This window comes from Chiloscyllium plagiosum, unplaced genomic scaffold (genome assembly GCF_037043375.1).
Source record: "Chiloscyllium plagiosum isolate Xiang-an unplaced genomic scaffold, Cpla_swu_hap1 HiC_scaffold_27, whole genome shotgun sequence".
NCBI classification, from domain to species: domain Eukaryota; kingdom Metazoa; phylum Chordata; class Chondrichthyes; order Orectolobiformes; family Hemiscylliidae; genus Chiloscyllium; species Chiloscyllium plagiosum.
In genome coordinates, this window is record NW_028270165.1 from 21,423,627 (window position 1) to 21,436,623 (window position 12,997).

Below are 12,997 nucleotides of genomic sequence, written 5' to 3' on the forward strand. Positions count from 1 at the left end.
AAAAGGGTGGGTGTGGAGGAGGTGAGACATCAAGGCAATAACACCAACACTCGAGAGAAACTAAACATACAGACATGACGAGCATTGTTGGAAAGCCAGGGTCATGGAGATATACAGCACAGAAACAGACCCTTCAGACCAACTCATCCGTACAGAAAATATATCCTAAATCAATTAGTCCCATTTGCCAGCACCTTAGCCGATAACCCTTTAAGCCCTTTTTATTCGTTTTCCTCATTCAGATGCCTTTTCAATATTGTAATTGTACCAGCCTGCATCACTTCCTCTGACAGCTCATTCCTTTCATGCACCACCCTCTGAATGAAAAAGTTGCCCTTCTGCTCCCTTTTAATCTCGCTACCCCCCCACCCACCATCCCCCTCCACATCCCCCAATGGTGAACCGATGACCCTCTCACTTCGGACTCCCCTATCCCCAGGAAAAGAGATGGTCTATTTACCTTATCCATGCCCCTCATGATGTTATAAACATCTATAAGGCCACTCCTCAGCCTCTCACACTCCAAGGAAAACAGCCCTAACCTATTCAACCTCTCCCTATAGCTCAAATCTCTCAACCCTGGCAATATTCTTGTAAATCTTTTCTGAACTCTTTCAAGTCTCACAACATCTTTCCAATAGGAGGGAGACCAGAATTGCATGCAACATTCCAAAAGTGGCTGTTGGGCAATGGTAATTTAGTTCCAAAATGCTAATTCCTTCACCGAGAAGGAAATAATTTGCAACGTAGCTGAGAGAGGCCCCTTACGGAAGAGTGAAAAACAGAGAGAGAACTTTCCATTAAGGTGGAGAGGAACAGAGTTGATTCTGTGATTGGGGACTTAAATCTAAAGCGAGAAAATTACAATGGCAAAGGCACAAACAGGCCACAACAAATGAGGGAACATTATTAAAAAAAAAATGACAAACATTTAAATAGCACCTGGAGGAACTGCAATAGTTGTCCCTTCCTGTCTGGCAAAATAAAATACAAAAGGTGGTCCAGCCACGGCTAACAAGGGACATCATGGATCGTACTGGATCCAGATCTGAAGACTGGGAGCACTTCTGGTTTCAGCAAAAAGATTGATTAAAAAGGGGAAAATGGGGTATGTAAAGACAAAAAAAAAAGGATTAGTGAAAATAATTACAAATGAGAACAGGCAAAGTTCTCATGTGGATCAAAGAGATGGCAGACCAATTAACCACACATGTTGCTTGTATCATCAAAGCAGGACACAAGTAACATCCCCAAAATTTTGGGGAACACATGGTCCATCGAGAGCAGAACTGAGTAGTTGTTGGGGAAATTGATGGGATTAAAAGTTGACAAAGCCCCAGCACCTGATAATCCGAACTCCAGGGTATGGACTGAGATAAGTCATCCAATTGTCAAACCTTGGGCTGATCTTAGCAGGGCTTACACACTTAACAGGAAGGTCCTGGGGAGTGTTACTGAACAACCAGACCATGGAGTGCAGGTTCATAGCTCCTTGGAAGTAAAGTCACAGGTATTTAGGATAGTGAAGGTGGCATTTGGTATTCTTTCCTTTATTGGTCAGAGCATTGAGTACAGGATTTGGGAAGTCATTTTGCAGCTGTTCAGGACATTGGTTAGGCCACTTTTGGAATATTGCATGCAATTCTAGTCTCTTTACTATCAGAAGGATGTTGCTAGGGTTGGAGGATTTAAGCCACAGGGAGAAGTCAAACAGACTGGTGCTGTTTTCTTGGAGAGTCGGAGTCTGAGCAGTGACCTTATAGAAGTTTATAAAATCATGAGGGTCATGGATAGGATAAATAGATAAAGTCTTTTCCCGGAGGTGAAGGCATACGTTTAGAGTGAGCGGGAAAAGATATAAAAGAGTCCCAAGGGGTAACTTTTTCGAACAGAGGGTGTTGCATGTATGGAATGAGCTTCCAGAGGAAGTAGTGGTGGCTGGTGAAATTGCAACACTTAAAAGGCATCTGGATAGGTATATGAATACAAAGGGTTTGGAAATATATGGGCTGGGTGCTGGCTAGTGGGACAAGATTAGGTTGGAATATCTGGTTGGCATGGACGGGTTGCATTGAATGGTCTGTTTCTGTGCTGTACATCACTATGACTATGATGTTTGTCTTGAATTTCCCATCTGAAACTTGTGACATCCACTAAACAAAATGTACAAAAGACGTCACTGTGAGTACAAGATTAAAAGCTCAGGGGACAGTTCTACTTTCCACAGAACACTTATCTTCTCTACTAGCTGGAAGTATTAAAAATTTCAATCCTACACATTGTCTCTCCTCCTGCATTGAAATTCACATCCACTTCCTCATGTCTTTCTTCCACTCCTGGTGTTCTCCCTTTTCTCCAGTCTACAAACTGAAACCATCAACACGTCAATACTCTCCAGGTGACTGCGATCACCACTTTCTTGTCCAGCGCCACAAGTTATCACATTCAACTCAAATTCAGGATCTCTCTCTCACTCCCTTTTCCTGTGTTAAGGGCAGATATACCAAACTCAGCGCCAGGTCTCTCAAAGTGAAATGAGGAAATTCTAGTTGACACAAAGGCTGTCACGAGGTTGGAGTTCTCTCCCGGAAATGACCGTGGATGGTGCCTTCACCAAGATGGCCGCCCACCCCAAGACAACATGCGCCTTACCCTCACAAAGATGGCGGCCGGTTACCCGGGCAACCCGAGATCTCCTTCTCCAATAAATACTTGACCTGTGGGGCTTTTATTCGCGGCCTGAGGCCTCCCCCTCGGAGTTTATAAACTCCCCAGTCTCCCTCCTCCCGCGGTTCCCAATCCTACCCTGTCTCATCTCCCCGGGGACAGGAGCCAGGTCTTGGCGCTCGGGCCTGGCGACCTCCCCGGGATGTTCCTGAAACCTGGTCCTGTTCTGAAGAAGGATCACCGGACACGAGACGCGTTTGGTGGTGGGGGGTTGAGAATAAGGGTGATGTAATCACCAGCTGAAGGGACGTGATTGGACGAGTCTTCCAAGAATTTGAAAACAATGGGAGCGGGGCGATAGGTTTGCCCGCCCCCAGCCACCTGATAGATGGGTTTATTTTCAGTTTGAACAAAAGTATGTTTTCAATTTTCAGCCTGTCCAGAAATGGTATTCCAGACGTCTGGAAAGCTGAAACATTGGGAAACTTTCAGACATAAACAATGGCATACTAATAAAATTAATAATAGTAGGTAAAGTAAATTACCAAAGAAACCTAGCACAAAATATCAAAAAGAAAAGCAAACGCTTCTAGTCGTATGCTAAAAGGAACAGAGTAAATGTTGGTCCCTTGGAAGATGAAACCGGTGAGTTAATCGGGGGAATACTGAAATGGCAAGCTTCTAAATTAATACTTTTCCTCAGTTTTCACCTTGGAGGACAGCAGTACCATTCCCATTGGAACAGCCAAGGCAGAAGCCATAGAAAGCGTAGCACTTAAACAATCAACGTTGATAGGTGCACGAGGAGGATTAAGGCTAGACAAGTTCACTGGGCCTGGTGGCCTACATTTTAGGGTACTAAAGGAAGTAATGGCGGAAATAGTAGAAACATTAGTTACAACATTCCAAAATTCCCTGGACATGAGAAAGACTAATTGAGTGTATTTAAGACTGAGATAGGTCGATTCTTGGTTGACAATGTGAACAAAGGTTACGGAGAGAAAGCGGGAGAATGCAGTTGAGAAACTTATCAGCCATGGCTGAATGGTGGAGCAGACTTGATAGGCTGAATGGCCTGATTTCTGCTCCTATATCTTATGATCTTATGTTTCCAGTTGATTGGAAAAATGCTAATGTAACATCTGTATTTAAAAAGGGAGGGAGGCAATATATAGGAAATTGCAGACCAGTTAGTATAGTATCTGATGTTGGGAAGGTATTCGTATCAATTATAAAGGAAGCAATATCAGGACGTTTGGAAATTCAAAACTCCACCCATCAGAGTCAGCATGGTTTTATGAAGGGCAAATCAGGTTTGACTAAGTTCTTCGAAGATATAACAAGTGAATTGGATAATGGGGATCCTGTAGATGTAATATATCTGGCCTTCCAGAAGGCATTTGTGAAAGTGCCACTCAAAAGGTCAATTCACAGGTGGGATCATATGGGATTAGGGTTGATTTATCTGCTTGAATAGGTGACAAGCTGATGGGGAGGAGACAGACAGTCTGAATCGATGGCTTTTTTATTCTGGATGGCAAGATGTAACTATTGATGTGCCACAGGGTTGGGTCCTTGGAGCCCAACTATTTACAATCTACATACAGGGATAAAAGGCACTATAGCCTAATTTGCAGATGACACAAAATAGGCAGGATGGTAAATTGCATTGAGGAAATAAGAACCTTATTTCCGTGGGCGGCATGGTGGCACAGTGGTTAGCACTGCTGCCTCACAGCGCCAAAGACCCGGGTTCAATTCCCGCCTCAGGCGACTGACTGTGTGGAGTTTGCACGTTCTCCCCTTGTCTGTGTGGGTTTCCTCCGGGTGCTCCGGTTTCCTCCTACAGTCCAAAGATGTGCAGGTCAGGTGAATTGGCCATGCTAAATTGCCCGTAGTGTTAGGTAAGGGGTGGGTGTAGGGGTATGGGTGGGTTACGCTTCGGCGGGTCGGTGTGGACTTGTTGGGCCGAAGGGCCTGTTTCCACACTGTAAGTAATCTAATCTAATCTACTAGATATAGATAGGTTAGGAGAGTGAGCCAAAATTTGGCAGATGGAGTTTGGTAGATAAGTGTGAGGTCATGCATTTTGGTCACAAAAACAGGAAGGAGACCTATTATCTAAGTGGAGAGAGGCTTTGGCGTGATCTGATGCACAGGGATCTGGGTATCCTCGTTCATGAGTCACAGAAAACTAGCATGCAGGTACAGTAGATAATAAAGATAGCGAATGGAATGTTGGGTTTTACAGGTAAAGGAATAGGATATAAGGTTAAGGAAGTGTTGCTGCAACTGTACATGGTATTGCTGAAACCACACCTGAAGGATTTGCCGAGTTCTGAAACCCTTACTTCAGAAAAGATGTAGTTGACAGGAGGTCCACTAGATTGATCCCACAGATGAGGAGGTCTTTTTTTATAGATTAGATAACATTACAGTGTGGAAACAGGCCCTTCGGCCCAACAAGTCCACACCGACCCGCCGAAGCGCAACCCACCCATACCCCTAACCTAACACTACGGGCAATTTATTATGGCCAATTCACCTGACCCTGCACATCTTTGTACTGTGGGAGGAAACCCACGCAGACACGGGGAGAACGTGCAAACTCCACACAATCAGTCGCCTGAGGCGGGAATTGAACCCGGGTCTCTGGCGCACCGTGCCGCCCATAAAGGTTGTTGAATGAAGAGAAATTGAACAGTTTAGACTGATACTTTTGAGAATTTAGAAGAATGAGAGCAGATCAAATTGAAGTATTCAAGATGATAAAAGGTATGGATAAAGTAGACATGGAATGGACGCACCCTCTTGGGCATTCTAGGAGAGGTCACAGACTAGGACAAGGGGGAGCAAATTTAAAACAGTGTTGCGTGAAACTACTTCTCCCAAAGGGTTGTGAATCTGTGGAATTCGCTCCCCCAAAGTGTTGGAAGCTGGGACAGTGAATAAATTTGAAGAGGTGTGGAATAGGTTTTTAATTGGTGATGGGTTGAAGAGTTATGGGGAGAAGGCAGGAAAATGGGGGTGAGGAGCATACCGGCCATGACTGAATGGTGAAGCAGTAAGATTTACAGGGATGTTGCTGGGACTGGTGGTTTTGAGTTGTAGGGAGAGGCTGGGGCTTTTTAAAACCTGGAGCGTCATAGTCTGAGTAGTAACGTTATTAGAGGTTTCTAAAATCATGAGCGTCACAGATAGGACGAATAGCCAAGGTCTTATTTCCCAGGATGAGGGAGTCAAAAACTAGAAGGCATAGGTTGAAGGTGAGAGGGCGAAAGATTAAAAAAGGACCGAAAAGGCAATGTTTGGACACAGAGGGTGGTGCTTGTATGGGATGAGCTGCCAGACGAAGTGATGGTGGGTGGTCCAATTACAATATTTAAAAGGTGAATGGATGACTAGTTTGAGTGTAGATGGATTTGGGCCAAATGCTGGAACTTGGGACTGGGTCAGTTTGGGACATCTGGTCAGCATGAATGAGTTGATCCAAAGGGTCTGTTTCTGTGCAGTGTGACTCGATGTTTCTCACTCTATGACTGAAAGCAGGCCTTTTTGCTGATAATCTTCCTGTTGGATTTTTTTAGAGCACTCAGTTTCAGGAGATTTGTGGTGAGTGAAATTGGCACATGTCCTGTATCCTGGAAATTCTGGAAAATAAAAATAAATAATTCTCTGTGAATGGTACAATCCACATCCCCCGACGTGAATGGTACAATCCTCTCCTTCCCCTCTGCACCTCACCCCCCCCCCCCCCAATCCCGAATGGTAAAATCATCCTATCCTTTCTACCCCTCCCCATGAATGATGCAATCCTTCCCTCTCAATGGTACACTCCTTTCCTCCCTCACCCATGTAGGGTGCAATTCTCCCGTCTCCGAATGGTACAATCCTTCCAACTGTCAATGGTAAAGTTCTCCCCTACCCACATCCGCCATGAATGAAACAACCCTCCCTGTCTGGACTGTACAATTCTCCTTTTCCCATGTCCATGGGATGATTCTTCCTCACTTCCACCCCCACCCCCATGAGTGACAGCATCCTTTTCATCCCCATTCGCCGCCCCGCACCACCACCCCGACCAGGAATGGAACAATCCTCCGTCGGGGTGTCCAAAACTAGAACGCATAGGCTTAGGGTGAGAGGGGAAAGATATAAAAGAGACCTAAGGGGCAACTTTTTCACACAGAGGGTGGTACGTGTATGGAATGAGCTGCCAGAGGAAGTGGTGGAAGCTGGTACAATTGCAACATTTAAGCGCCTTTTGGATGGCTATATGAATAGAAAGGGTTTGGAGGGATATGGGCCTGGTGCTAGCAGGTGGTGCTAGATTGGGTTGGGATATTTGGTCGGCATAGATGGGTTGGACCGAAGGGTCTGTTTCCATGCTATACATCTCTATGACTCTATAAGTTTAAAGACTTCATATTATGTATGTACACTATCTTTGCCGCTTGTAATATTTCATCCTCCTGAAGAAATCCTTCAAAACATATTAGCACCAGGTATGAAACTGACTGTGTGACTACTTTAAGTGAAGGAGTTAATAAGAATGAGACAGGAGCGGCTGAATATCCAAACCTACCCATGTAACAGTCAAGAAGGCACAACAATGCATTTTCTTCCACATGAGGCTTAAAAATTCAGTATGTCCATAAGGATCCTCACCAACATTTACAGATGCACCATAGAAAGCATTGTGTCTGGGTGCATCACGGCCTGCAACGGCAACTGCTCTGCCCAGGACCAGAAGAAACTACAGAAGGTTGTGTGCACAGTACCGTCCATCCTGGAAGCTAACCTTCCATCCATGGAATTCATCTTCACTTCTCATTGTCGTGGAAAGGCTGCCAACATTATTCCCGCAGCCACCCCCGCCCTGGCACCCAGGAATGATCTCCTACACCCTCTTCTGTCAGGCAGAAGATACAGAAGCTTGAACATACGAACCAAAAGTTTGAGAATAGCTTCTTCCCTGCCATTATTAGACTGTTGAATGTAACTCATGAATTTGAAATCTGATGTTGACCTTGCTTTTGTGCACCTTCTGTGCAGCCATAATCCTACACGTCTCGCTCTGTCTAAGCACAGTATGACCTGCATGTCCTTGTTTGCTAGGATCTGACTGTACTGCTCACAAATCAAAACTTTTGACTGTACTTAGGTACATAGAACAATACAACACAGTATAGGCCCTTTAGCCCTCGACGTAGTGCCGACCCTTTATCCTACTCTTAGATCAAACTAACCTACATATCCTTCATTGTACTAACTTCCACGTGCCTATACAAGAGTTGGTTAAATGTCCCTAATGTATCTGATTGTACTATAGCCGCTGGCAGTGTATTCCATGCACCCACCATTCACTGAGTAAAGAACCTTCTCTAACATCTCCCCTGAACCTTCCTCCAATAACCTGAAACTTATTCCCTCTAGTAAGGGCATTTCTGCCAAGGCTATCCACTCTATCTATGCCTCTCAACATCTTGTACACCTCTATCAAGTCACCTCCATCCTTTTTCGCTCCAATGAGAAAAGCTTTAGCTCCCTCAACCTTTTTTCATAAGACATGCCCTCCAGCGCAGTCAGCATCCTGGTAAATCTCCTCTGCATCCTCTCTAAACATCCACATCTTTCCGACAATGAGCCAACCAGAACTGAACACAATATTGCAAGTGTGGTCTATACAGGATTCTACGGAGCTGCAGAATAGCCTCATAGCATTTACACGAAGTCCTCCTGCTAATGAAAGCCAACATACCATACGCCTTCATAACAGCCCTATCAATCTGCATGGCAACTTTGAGGAATCAGTGGACATGGACCCCAAGATCTCTCTGTTCCTCTACACTGCCAAGAATCTTGCCTTTAACCCTGTATTCTGCATTCAAATACGACCTTCCAAAGTGAATAACTTCACATTTTCCCACGTTGAACTCCATCTGCCATTTATCAACCCAGTTCTGCATCTTGTCAATGTCTAATTGCAAACTAGATCAGCCCTCCACACTACCCACAACTCCACCAACTCAATGTGGGACATATGGCAATAAATCAAGTCAAAAAGCTCTCACAAAGAACTCTCAGAGGGAATCTCACCCCTGACCAGTGCCGTTTCTCATGTAGATCCAATATTCTTGTATCTATGTTAGAGTGGTGCTGGAAAAGCAAAGCAGGTCAGGCAGCATCCGAGGAGCAGGTAAATCGACGTTTTGGGCAAAAGCCCTTGATCAGGAATAACGTTGATTTTCCTGCTCCTCAGATGCTGCCTGACCTGCTGTGCTTTTCCAGCACCACTCTAATCTGGACTCTGGTTTCCAGCATCTGCAGTCATAGTTTTTACCTACATTCTTGTATCTTTTCTGACTGCAGATCAAGAGGCCATCCTTTTTACGAGACAAATAAATGTGTCAAGTTGAGGAAACAAAGCCTGTCAATGTCTTTAATAGACACAGATCGAGACCAACATTTTCCAGAGACTGTCCCCTCCTCTGGATTGACTTGCTTTCCCTCCAGCTGCAACAAACCAACAGTTGAACCCGAGGATGACAAATAGAAAAGGAGGGGAGGGTGAGAAAAGAGGGTGTTGTGCTCACAGATAGAACAAAGAAATTTTATAGTCCAGGAATATGCCCTTCAGCTGTCCAAGCCTGAGCAAATCCAAATCTTCTGTCTGTCTAAACCTGTTGCCCAATTCCTAAGCATCTGTATCACTCTGTTCCCCACCTACTCATGCATCTGTCCAGGTGCATTTTAAATGAATTTACCGTGCCTGCCTCTACTACCTCTGCTGGCAATGCATTCCAGACACCCACCACCCTTAAAAACTTTTCACCTCTCGTTATTGAATCTTTCATCCTGGGAAAGAAAGCTCATCTCTATCTACCCTGTCTATATCGTTCATCATTTTGTAAACCTCAATCAGGTCCCCCCTCAATCTCCTTTTTTCTAATGAAAACAAACCTAACCTACTCAACCTTTCTTCATAGCTAGCACCTTCCATACAAGGCAACATCCTCATAAACCTTCTCTGCACCCTCTCCAAATTGTCCACATCATTTTGATAATGTGGCGACCAGAACTGTACACAATATTCTCAAAGCAGTCGAACCAACATCGTTTAAACTTTTAACATGACCTGCCAGCTCTTATATTCAACACCCTGTCTGATGAAGGCAAGCATATCATATGCCTTCTTGACCACTCTATCCACCTGTGCAGCAACCTTCAGGGGACAATGGACCTGCACTCCCAGATCTCTCTGCTCATCAACTTTTCCCTAGGCTCTTCTGTTCACTGTATAATTTGCTCTAGAATTAGACTAGCCAAAATGCATCACCTCATATTTGCCTGGATTGAACTCCATCTGCCACTTCTCTGCCTAACTCTCTCGTCTATCTATATTCTCCTGTATTCTTTGACAATCCCTTATGCTTTCCGCTACTCCGCCAATCGTTGTGTCATCTGCAAATGTGCTAATCATACCAGCAGTGCTCTCTTCCAGAGCCCTGATCCCTGTGGAACTGGTCACCTTTCTCCATTTCAAGAAACTCCCTTCAACTACGACTGTCTATCTCTTGTTGCTCAACCAGTTCTTTATCCTCCTAGCTAGAACACTCTTTGATTGGCAGGAGGACCAGACTCTGATTGGCAGGAGGACCAGACTCTGATTGGCAGGAGGACCAGACTCTGATTGGCAGGAGGACCAGACTCTTTCCAGTCCTCCAGGGTTTCACAAAGGTTGGCGAAGGCGAAAGTGAGGACAGTAGATGCTGGAGATCAGAGTCTAGATTAGAATGGTGCTTGAAAAGCACAGCAGATCAGGCAGCTTCCGAGGAGGAGGAAAATCGACATTTTGAGCAGAAGCCCTTCATCAGGATCAAAGGTTGGTCTGCCGTCCATCAGAACAATGTGGGGCGGGCCCCATTCCGATCTCACACATGCGCACTGCCTGCGACCGACAGAGCGGGTTCTGCAGCGCATGGGATTGTGAGAGATATAGCTGCCAGTAACGAGGTGAAATGAAGTGTTCCGTATGCCGTCTTAATCGTACTATTCATGTGATATTGAAGTACACGTTAGGAGCCAACCTTTAATCGATTTTAAATGATACACTGAATGAAATACTATAGGTGTTTAACTCTAAACTCTATTTCCAATTCAGTGCCAGTATATTGCTCCTTATCTGTCCTCAAATAAGGACCGAATCAATGCCCTCCATCTGTTCCTCCTTAACGTTAATTTTTCTTTAGTTTGCACAATTCAACGCTCTGTTTCAACGATTAATAAAAGTTACTCGTGGTAAATGGGCGTTGCTGGCTGGCCAGTATTTTATTCCCCTTGTGGTGGTGGTGGGCTGCCTTCTTCAACTGCTGAAGTCTATATGTTGTATGATGACCCACAATGCCCTTAGGGAGGGAATTCCAGGATTTACACCCAGCAACACTGAAAGAATAGCGGTACGTTTCCAAGTCAAGATGGTGAGTGGCTTGGAGGGGTACTTGCAAGAGCTTGTGTTCCCAAGTATCTATTGTCCTGGTCCTTCTAGATGGAAGTAGTTGTTGGTTTGGAAGCTATTTTCGAAGAAACTTTGGTGAATTTCTGCAGTGCATCTTGTAGATAGTACACACTACTGCTTCTGAACAGTGAAGCAGAGGAAATGAATGTATGTGGACATCGCGCCAATCGAGCAGGTTATTTTGTCCTGGATGGTATCAAGTCTTTGCTTGAAAACTGTTGAAGCTGCAGCCATCCAAGCTGATGGGAGAGTATTCCATTACATTGCTGACTTGTGCCTTGTAGAAGATGGACAGATGAAAATATTTGACAAATAGACTATTTCCACAAGACCTAGTATTCCCAAAGTTAAAGTATTTTTAATAACCCCTTTATATTTTCCAGAATTTCCAGGATTGGGGACTTGCACCACTTTTACCCACCACAAATCTCCTGAAACTGGGTGCAGTAAAAAAAAAATCCAGCAGGACGATTTTCAGTAAAAAAAAAAGGTCTGGTTTTGATCATAAAAAGAATCAATTTATAGAGTGACACTGCATGGAAACAGACCCTTCAGTTCAACACATCCACGCTGACCAATTGTCCAAGATCTGACCCAATCCGAATTTCCAGTATTTGGCCCAGATCCTTCTCAACCCAAATTATTCATCCAGGCACCTTTTAAACGTTGTAATTGTACCCAACTCCACAACTTCCCCTGGCAGCTTGTTCTACACCTACACAACCGTCTGCATGAAAAGCTTGCCCTTTAAGTCCCTTAATCCACATCCCTGCCACTCTGTGACAGCACCACCTGTCTATTCAAGACTGTCACCCGCAGTGCCGCCTGTCTCTTCCCCCCCGCCACACACAGCGTCCCCTGTCTATTCCCCAACGCCACCCACAACACCTCCTGTCCCTTCCACCCCACCACACACAGCGCTGCCGGCCATTCCCTCTGGCACCCACTGCAGCCCCGTCCATTCTCCATGCCACCTACAACGCCCCCATCCATTCCCTATGCCACCCAAAGCACCCTCTGTCCAGTTCCCCCCGTCAATCACCCACGGCACCCAAAGCTCTCCCGGTCCATTGCCCCCCATGCCACCTACAGCGCCTCCTATCTATTCTGCTCTGCCACAAACAGCATCCCCTGTCCTTTCTGCCCCGCCACCCACAGTGCCCCGTCCATTCATCCACGTGACCTATAGCACCCCCTGTCAATTTCCCGTCACCTCAGTGCCCCCTGTCTATTTCCCCAACAACCCCCAGCGCTCTCTGTCCATTGACCCCCACATTCCACAGCATCCCCTGTCCAGTCCCACCTGCCACCCAATGCATTCCAAGTCCATTCTCTCTCTATCCCCAGCTTCTTGTCCATTATTCCTCTCTACCCCGAACACCCGGTCCATTCTATCTCCCCATCTTCTGGCCCTGTCCTTTCTCTCCCCACCCAGTGCACCCCATCCATTCTCTCTCTCCCCCCACGCTCTGCACCCCCAACCATTCGCTCTCTCCTCACACTCTGCACCCCACACTATTCTCTCTCATTCCTTCCCAACACTCTGCCTCCCCCATTCTTCTTCTGTGGCCCCTCTCACATTCTCTGTCCTGCCATCCTCTGTCCCACCCCCTCACCGTCTTTCTCTACCCCCACCCTCTGCTCCCCTGTCCATTCTGCCTCTTTTCTCCCCAGCCCACAAACCCACCCCCTGTCCTTTCTCGTGCCTTGAGCCCTCTTTGGTCGCTGTATCAAGCCCTTCTAAGAAGAGAGTGAGAGAGAGAGAGACAAAATATATGTGATGACTCTACCTGGGAGACCGGAGGGACGAGA

General features: G+C 45.7%; 1 protein-coding gene across 1 annotated transcript in view; it reads right to left on the reverse strand.

Annotated features, from left to right (window-relative positions):
* LOC148143388 (uncharacterized) overlaps window positions 1-12,997 on the reverse strand; it is a gene marked incomplete at its 5' end in the record, with an annotated part of 330,397 nt that overhangs the window by 295,421 nt on the left and 21,979 nt on the right. The window lies entirely within an intron of this gene.